The 8459-nt window shown below is 47.1% G+C and overlaps 1 protein-coding gene across 6 annotated transcripts in view; it reads left to right on the forward strand.

The window, feature by feature from the left end:
- The window catches only part of SFXN5 (sideroflexin 5), a 210223-nt gene that overhangs the window by 165850 nt on the left and 35914 nt on the right, over positions 1-8459 (forward strand). The gene's annotated exons all lie outside the window — the stretch shown is intronic.

An 8459-nucleotide genomic window follows, 5' to 3' on the forward strand; every position in this document is an offset into this window, starting at 1 on the left:
CCAATAGTCTGTTGGCTTTTTTTGCAACCAGAGCACACTCTTGGCTCATATTCAGTTTATGGTTTACTGCAATCCCCAGGTGCTTCTCTGCAGTGCTGCAACCCAGCCAGTCATTCCCCAGTCTGCATTTGTGCATGCAGTTATTCCATCCCAAGCGCAGGACGGTGGACTTGTCCTTATTGAATCTCATCTGATTGATTGCAGACCATTTCTCCAGTCTGTCCAGGTCATTCTGGATCCTCGTCCTGCCCTCCAGAGGGTCCACAACTCTGGCTACCTAAGTGTCAACCTCAAATTTGCCAAGCGCACACTTAATTTTATCTTCCAAATCAATGATGAAGATGTTAAACAGTACAAGACGGAACAGACCCCTGGGGAGCCCCACACGATACCTCCTCCCAACTGGACATGGAGCCATTGAGCGCAGTGGCTCCTCATTAAGCCCAGTGATCCAACCAGTTATGTGTCCACCTTACAATACACCTCTACTTCCTTAGCTTGTTCATGAGAGACAGTGTCAAAAGCTTTGCTGAAGCCAAGGTCTGTCAGAGCCACTGGTCTCCCCCAGGCCACATGAGCCAATCCACAGCCTTGTCATAGGGGGAACTTGTTTTTGGTGAATCGATCCTGGCTGTTCACGATCACCCTGTTCTTCTGTAGGTGCTTCACACTAGATTCCTTGAGGACCTACTTCATGCTTTTCCCAGGTATCAAGGTCAGGCTGACTCATCTGTTATTCCCCGGAGTCTCCTTCTTCCCTTTCTTATTAGGTGGGCACTATATTTGCCCTTTTCCAGTTTCATCAGTGCCAATGGCATCTTCTTCTACCTTTGTTGACTAGACTGAAAGAACCATTAGGGTTTGGTTTTGTTACCTATTTAAGTCACCCTTTAATCTTTTCTTCTTTTTTTTTTTTTGAAAAGCTTAAATAGGTTGAGCTTCTGTATCTCTCACTTCAGTCATTCATGCAAGTCTCTTCTGAATGTTTTCCAATTTATCACTATCTTCTTTAAATTGTGGACACCAAAACTGAGCATCATATTCCTGTCATGGTTCCAGTAGAGGAAACACAACTTCCCTAATCCTACTCAAGAATCCTGCTGATGTGTCTAAAGATCATGTTCCCCTTACAGCTCCATTGTTGAAAAGTAGGTAAATGTAGGAACATAGGACTAAAGGGGTTTCCAGAGCCATTAAGTCCAGTCCCCTTGATTTGTAGTCAACCACTAAATGAAGGAATCCCCATAATTACTGCTTCAAACCCTCACCCACAGCCACAAGAACCAATATCCCAAACCCCAAGAATACCCTTCAACACGCCGTAAATAAAAGCAGGGAAGATGCCGGCACCACAGATGCCCTGGCACTGCAGTGACAGGGAAGTAGCTAACAGGCACTCAGAAAAATGCTAGATCACTGGAAAGTATTGTTTGTGATGGTTTCACTTGATGGGTTACATTGATGCTAGCAGCCGTGTCTTTTAAATCATAAGAAAAAGTAGTGTCTGCCTTCAAAAAGAAAAGTAAAATTGCATACAATGGGGAATTTTGCAAACATAAAAATTACTTGAGAGTGACCTTCTAAAAGCAACTGAAATGTTATCTACAGGGTAAACATGACTCATTGCTGATTAGCAGATAAAACAGAATGATGTGCTCTGCCCACGCATGGTGTCAGTGAAGGGAAGCCACTGCAGCCAGTGGTATTGCTCATTACCATGTGAGTTCTCCGCTCTGCGCAGCCAGGGTCCTCTTGTCTCAAGAGAAGAAGAAAAATTAACTGAGGACTTAATTTTTGGAGCATTCCAGTCCTGTCAGACCCCCAGTCTTGAAACGATGTGTGCATTTATTGAAGGAGTTGTAGGTGGGTGTAAATCCCCAGTTATGAAAAATGTAATTCAGCTCTGCTTAATGGTTGCTGAGGTTTAGAACTGTTCCACGTCAGGTCCTCTCTCTAAACCCAAAGTCTTTGCAGAGCCAGTTCCTTATAGTCTTGAATCATTCTCCTGCCCAGCCTATCAGTCCTGTTTCTGCATTTGGGAGGCATCCCTAAATGGTCTGAGCAAGTGATGTGTTTGGTTTTATGAGCATGCACCAAAATTTGGCAGATTATTTCCTCTGCTGCATATTTCAACATGACCTTTGTCTCATGGCCTTGTTTTTTATGGCTGTAGTAGGTGTAAGGCAGCCATAGACTAAGCACTACATAGGCAGTGAGCAACTCTACCCACCAAACACCACAAAAGTGAGTGCATCTGAATCTTGTTTGGGGCTCACGCCTGGTTAAAAGCAGGGCTCTTCATGTTCCAGATTCTGCAGATGCAGAATCCACTTCTCTCTACAGACTTGCACCCTAGGATTGCAGGGGGAAGGGTTGTCCTCTCAGTGCTTCTAGCCTTTATGTTTGGGAAGACAACCACAAAAACAGAAGCCAAATGTAAAAGAATACAGTGATGTCTTCCTGGGTCTTCAGGAAACCTAAATCAATAGCTCTCGCTTTTAGTTACTATCCCGTTCATCTCAAAATAGAGGGTTAACTCTGAAATCTAAATACAGCTATCTATGGCTCATCGGTAAATAGCTCACTTGCGGTGATTGTAGCAGAAACATCCAACTAATATGCTTATCCCCAAATTCCAAACACCCTCCCTCTACCCAGCTGTGCTACCCTACAGCCTCCATACACGGCCATCCTCAGCACAGATATGATCGCCGGTACAAATGCCGGTGCCACATCGAAACCTAAAAATGGGTATTGTGTAAATTAAATTAGGTTCAATATCAGAATAAACATCCCACAGGTTGCCTTACAGATTTCCTTGTCCACTTTCATATTTAATTCACGTAGTGCCATCACTTTCAATTTTAAAGAAGGTGCTACAAAGAGAGCTACAAAGTTCAAGAGCCTTGCTGCAGAACCTAGTCCCAGCAGGTTGTGTAAGCTGATTATAAGGGCAAACCCTGGTGGAAAAACAGTACCGAAGCATCTGGAAAAGGAGCCAGTGACAGAAAGACCCTTCTACCCACGCTCTGAACACCCATGCCCCACCACCACTAAAGATCAAAAGCCTCTGTTAGCTGGGTAGATGGAAGACGAGCCATCCCCAAGAAAGCAACTGAATGGAACTGAAATTCTTCTCTTAAAAATAATCTTCCTTTCAGATCTCCAGGACAAGGGGGAAAATAACTAAAATTCAAGGCTGAGCTATTGTTTTCCAATCTGTTTTAGCCTTCATCTTGTTGGCAGGCTGCATTAGAAAAGCAAAAGGTTAATGAGCCAATGTGCAGTGGGATTATTGCAGTAAAGATGACAGTGAACCAGTAATTACTAATTAGATGCAGTTTAACAGGAGGAACAAGTGAAATCTCCTCTTCACCAACTGTCAATAATTAGCAGATTTGGTGAGGTTGAAATGTGTCCACAGTTAAAAGGCTGATTTTTTAATGAAATGGCACTTGACAAAAGAGCTGTGTGTAGGTCACAGCCATAGCCCTCGAGAAGCTTCCCTAGACCATACTTAGGAGGGAAATCAGATGCAAGGCAGCAGGGGGTCCCCAAGAAACCATCTCTCCCTTGGTGTTGCATTGAGGGAGGGAGAGGTCCTCCACACCAATTTGTCCCAGCTGGATGAGGAGTCAGGAAGAGAATTTGCCAGTTGCTAAGGGAAAAAATGCCTAAGTGATGACAAATGCTGTGGTTCCTCTCTGCCTCCAGGCCTGAGGGGCATATTCTTGAGATGCTGATAGTCTTAATTAGTTTCAAAGATTTTTGTCCAAAGCCTTTGCTTATGGTCAAGGTTGGCCTTGAAAACAGCTCTTCCTCTGGAAAATGCCATGTGGTCTTTAATGACTCTCTGTTGTCCAAAATGTTGGATGCATACACCATCCAAAAGACTAGGCTGCATGTGCCAACAGCTGGCGTCGTTCTGGACCAGGGGTTTGGTTTGGAGTCCCAGGGAAGAGTTCTACCTACAGGGCACGTCTACATGGGACGCTTAATGCGCAGTAGCCTATTACTCCTCTGCGGAGTAACAGGCTACTGCGCAGTAGTATTAGGCTACTGTGAAGTGAGCATCACAAAAAAACCATGCGCCGCCACTACTGCGCAATAGCACAAGTTACTGCACATTTAGTTAGTACTTCGTTAAGCAAGTACTAAATTACTGCACATTAATGAACATGTAAACATGCCCATATAAACTTAAGCGCTGCTTCCTACAACATTCAAACGTTGTCTGGAGATCTCCTTCTCTGGTCTGACGCAGCCAGCTAATGAAGTCTACAGGGACTTCACTCCAAGGTGGTAAGAGTACAATCCAGCTCAGTGACTTATATACCAAAATAGCTTTATTTTGATATATCAATTCAAGATTACAGGTGTAGTTCATGAGCTGACTTAAATTATAATTTGAAGGTCCCCCAGTGATGAATAGAGCTCTGCATCTTGGCTGGTCCTGCCACTGATATGATCTGTGCTGGGCTGAGATAAAAGCTCTGGGATTTGGAAGTGCATTGAAACCCATTTTGGGTTGTGAATGGGGGATGATTGGTGACAAGGTTCATTTCGAAAGCAGTTAGCTAGAGGTGGCCTAACTCCCCTCTGAGGTTGGAGGATAAATGAGCGGTTCTTGTGAAAGGCAGCAGCCTGATCCTCCACCTGAAGTGGAGAAATGAAGGGAAGGGGAGTGATGTAGCTTCTGCTTTTGCCATAAAAGAATGTCGTCCCACTGGAACAAGGCTGGAAATCAGCATATCGGACTCACGTGTAGGGTGCCTGCTTATCCTGGACCATAGGTGGGGAATGGAGATCTAAGGAAAGTGCAGTAGGAGAATACTGGAATATTGGTTTTCACGGGGAAGTTGTGAAGCTTGTTTTTTGGTCTCAGATACGTGACTTTATGGCTTTATCTGGCTTGTGACTCATGGGTTTCATCTGCGCTGAGATTTGATGTGGAGGGGCTGGCAGCACAGTCTGCTGTATAGTGACAGAGGGGCAACATTGGGACAGTGACTTGTCTGGGTGATGGAGAGATCATGTCCTTCCAGTTGGGCCACTCTATACTTTTAATTAGGCATTTGACACAGTCTAACATAGATGGAAGGATAAATCAGCTCCACCAGTGCTTTTGGTGCAGTCTACACCAGTAGCCTCTAGGAGGGGTCGTGGTGTAGTAGTAAAATAGTTGGGACAACAGGAGACTGGTGTTTTCTTCCCTAATCAATCCCTGACTCTGTGTGACCCTGAGCAGGTCACTTCACACTTGCTGTGATTCACCTTCCCCATCTGTCAAATGGGCATAACTTGCAGGCTTAACAGAGCAGCTCCAAGTCCTTGACAAAGTGCTCCTCATCCTCAGCGATGAATTCCTCCACGTTTTCAGTCCTCTGCTCAGTCGCTAGTTCGTATTAAGAGGGGCTGTAAGAGGCATGTTGCAAAGTCGGACATGCGAGAAAGGCTGCAAAGAAAGAACTGCAGCGTGGTGGGGCGGAGGAAGTTGCACCAATGCCTGAGGCTGCGGAGCGTGTCAGGAAAACAGGGCCCCCAGAGCAGCACAGCCCCCTGGTCAGGAAGGTTTTGATCAGCTGTGATTTAGAGCAGGAGAGTTTTTGCCTGCTCATGTCTCTGACATCTCGGTTCCCCCCCTTCCCCCTCCCGCTGACTTTCCCCCTAAATATGAAGGTAAAACAGAAGCAAAAACCGGGCGAGTTCTCATGCAGACACTCTCCCTTCTCTCCCCAGCTCCGCCGCTCCTTGTTCTCATCTGCGCCAGCTGTTCCTATGTCAAGGGCAGGCTTCACAGGCCTAGCATGCATTTCCCGAGGAGCCAGACTTGGCATGCTGCTTTTCCTTTGTCCTTGCCCTTTGGCCTTCCCTTTACACCTTCGCTCCTCGACAGCCTGGCATCTGCAGAACACCTTTGCTGCAAAACCAGCCAGGGCAAAAAAAATCACAGTAGCTCGCTTCCTGTCGAGCAGATTCCTCCAACCAGTGCAGCCTCTAATTCCAGGCGGCTGTCTGGGAGATCATTGGCAAAGCAAGGTGCTCTGAATACTCACGGCAGTCAGAAGTCCCCAGAGCATTTGGCTGCACCCATGTGTGCACTGGTATCACAAGCTGTGATAGGCATGCTTTTTCAGTTCTCCCAGGAATTAAGATGCTCTGTTGCCCATAAGAATCAGGAAAACTTTTCAGTGCCCATTCTGGTGCTGCCCATACCCAGTTCCTCCAAACTGGGCCCATCCCCTTCAGCTTCTCCTGTGTGAGGTCTCCATCCCCTCTAGTCCTCTCTCCCCTCCTGAGCTTCCCCAGCAGAAGGGACCCTGAGCTGCTGCTGCCGTGCTCTGAGCTGAGCACCTGCTGCCTCTGCATGTGGCTTTCTTGTCCATCCTGCCTCCAGCCTGCACGTGCTGCATCCTGCACCAGAGGTGGCTGCATTTCAGTGGCGGATTGGCCTGCAGGATTTGTCTAGGGAGCTGTTCCCAAATCTTACCGATGTTATCGCCTCCGTTATCTGGCAATACCATGTGATGTTATTTTAAACTGGGTTTCCAAGGATGTAGCTGGGGTGCGAGAGGGGGAACACAGCAGTGAGGTGTTGCATTGCCTTATCACACCAGTCCCCTCCTCCTCCTCCTCCTCCTCTTCTCAGTTGGATGGCGTCCCAGCTGCCAACCTGTGGGCATTCACGTCCCAGAAACAGCACCTGCCTCCGCAGAAGAAACCCTCCTGGGAGTCTTTCTCGTGGGCAGGCAGTGGACTCTCTCTTTGGAGCCTGGTTAGCACTAGTGGAAACCTAGGGAGCCCAGACTTCCTGCTGAAATCTGTGCGGTGCTCTTCTGATTCCTGTTCCAACTGAAATGAAGCCCTCACTGTAGGATCACACCTCTGAAGAAACCTTGGAAAGAAACTCTATTAGCGTTTATGGATCAAGAGGACTAGGGATCCTGCTGTCTCTGGGCTCTGTCTGTATGTCTGTCTCTGGGTTTTTTACTACGGTATATAGGATCTGGGCATGTTCCTGTGTAAATCAGTAGCAAAGGCAAAAGGGGTATACTGTCTCCCTTTTGGGGAATGAATGATAAGCACTAGTTTAAATCCAACCCAGATTAATAGCAGCCTGAAGATATTTTCTGATGGCAGCTTGGCAGGCTGTGTAGCATGAGGGTATCAGTCCAGATCCCAGCGAACAGGTGTCTGCATCCCAGAACCAGCCCCACATCTGGCACCAATATAGTCCTCAGCTCCATCAGGATACTCAGGGATGGGATTTGCTGGAAGCTGAGCTGCCACCCTCTTCCTCGGTGTCCAGCGTGTGGGAAGTGTGTCCATGCTGTGCCTGTATTACAGAAAAGGAGGAGGGATTTTGTCATCGCAGATGTCTCTTCCAACATCAGTTGTTCTTTGAAAGTTACTGAGAACGTGGCAGCCACCGAACAGGGAGGTTGGATTTACAAACGCTTCTTGCACCCTGCCATGCAGTTATTAGGCACGCTGACATTTCTCCTCCCGAGAACGTGACAAGTGAGCAATGTTCAGATTGATTCAGAGACCAGATTTTTGTGCCGCGTCCCCCAGAACGACTTTGATCTGTGAGTGGGCTGCTCTGCCTTGCCGAAGCCTGTTTACAAGAGTGGGCTTTTGTTTCCAGACCCAATCTTCAGTTATAGTTAGCGAGAATGAAAAGTGCTGAGCCCCGTACAGAATTGGGCCCCAAACCTATAACCTTGACCCATGGACCAAAAGTTAGTCTGAAGAACTGTTATTTGAAGTGTTATTTCAAGCCCCTTTGTGCTGCGCAGAAGGCTTCAATAGCAGTGTGGGAAAGGGATCTGGTTTCATGTTTATACCTCCGTCCCTGGGATACAGGTTCAAGTATGTAAACTATCCCTCCTGCAAGCACAGGCTTCTGCAGGTGTGTGGATGCTAGTGGGCATAAAAAACATTCCTGACACCATCTCTTTTGAGGAGTCTTCACCTCCTGACGGCTCTAAGCCATTAGGAGTCAAAAGAAAGAGCTGACATCCGACATCTCAAGATAAACAGCTAAACATTAACCCTTAAAGAGGCTTGGAAAACATACTTAAAAAGCACTTCAGGGAAAGAAGCCATTTTTCCAGGGCCTGCTAATTGCCTTATTGCTCCAGGACACCTCTCAGCAGTCCCTACCTCAAAGAGCCGGCTCTTGCAGTGTATCAGGAGTGGCTGGAGCACCGTCTGCAGGTGCAATGGCCCTGCCCCCTCCCAGTGAAGAATTAAGGCCACAAATCAGGCTAGGGAAAGGGGGAAGCCCAGCTGTTCTGAACCTGCCTGCCCTCGGACTACTTGGTTAAGGTGGAAAGCTTCCAGATCATAAAATCCAGTTTCCCAAGCCTGAGCTGTTGTCCTGCCGTCAGCAGTAGGCAGTGTAAGTCATCATCCCCATTTGCTTTTCGGACACTGTGACCTTGCGATACATTCCT

The sequence above is a fragment of the Alligator sinensis genome, unplaced genomic scaffold (genome assembly GCF_000455745.1).
Source record: "Alligator sinensis unplaced genomic scaffold, ASM45574v1 scaffold12_1, whole genome shotgun sequence".
In the NCBI taxonomy this organism is placed as follows: Eukaryota; Metazoa; Chordata; order Crocodylia; family Alligatoridae; genus Alligator; species Alligator sinensis.